Genomic DNA, 984 nt, shown 5'->3' on the forward strand with positions numbered 1-984 from the left:
AAATGATAAAAAAAAAAATTTGACATCAAGGTTCATTATTAAATCAGTTTGGTTTAAGTCAGACAAGCTTTCTAGTTAAGATTGAGTTCAAAAATTTAATAACTAGTTAGATTCACAATTTCTTCAAAACTAAATCATAACTTCTAATAATTAGATATATGTTGTCCTTCAAACGGAGACGTTTTGGTTGGCTTTCCATTAAGTCCAATATGAATAAAGCTGTTAATGTAGATTAATTTATCTGTATAGATTAATTTTGTTTGAGAGAGTTATTTCATAGTTGGAATGAGTGTTTTTTTTAATTAGGAGAAACATGTTTGGAAGGAACCTGGTCTTAGCATAATACTCCCTCTAGAAGTTTACTAAATAAATCATTTTCTATATCATAAGGGCTCAAATATGTATTAATTTAATTACATTGGAGAAGAAAATATGTAAAAATAATTAACTGGATGTTTACTTTATAGTATTGTTTATTGTTTCTCTAAGTTTTTTTATCTACTATTAAAATTTAAAACTACACATGAATATTATTTTTACATTACAATATAATAGATTTCTTGTTATTAAATAAGAAAACTCCAACCTTTTGAAAAAAAGTTATCAACCAACTTATATCTATATTTACGATTTCAAAACTATCATATGTTTTTTCATACATTATTGACTACTTATTACCTAATATTAGGTGTATGGATTTTATGTACTCTTCTATTGCTAAAACAATAATAAGATCTCAAACGATAACCAAGATAGACTTTTGATTCTAAGATTGACTAGAAGAGTACTCGTACAATGCAGCAAGACACATCTCGATTTTAATGTTCTATTTTATTATTTGTCTCTGTCGATGTTATAATACGATTTTATATGTTTTTAAAAAAAACAATAATGATTTTATTTTTGAATAAAATATAAATTTGAAGATATCATAAAAATTGAAAAAAAATATATCAATGTTAATATTAAATCAACTATTTAAAA

The sequence above is a fragment of the Cynara cardunculus genome (assembly GCF_001531365.2).
Source record: "Cynara cardunculus var. scolymus isolate 2C chromosome LG 2, CcrdV1, whole genome shotgun sequence".
In the NCBI taxonomy this organism is placed as follows: domain Eukaryota; kingdom Viridiplantae; phylum Streptophyta; class Magnoliopsida; order Asterales; family Asteraceae; genus Cynara; species Cynara cardunculus.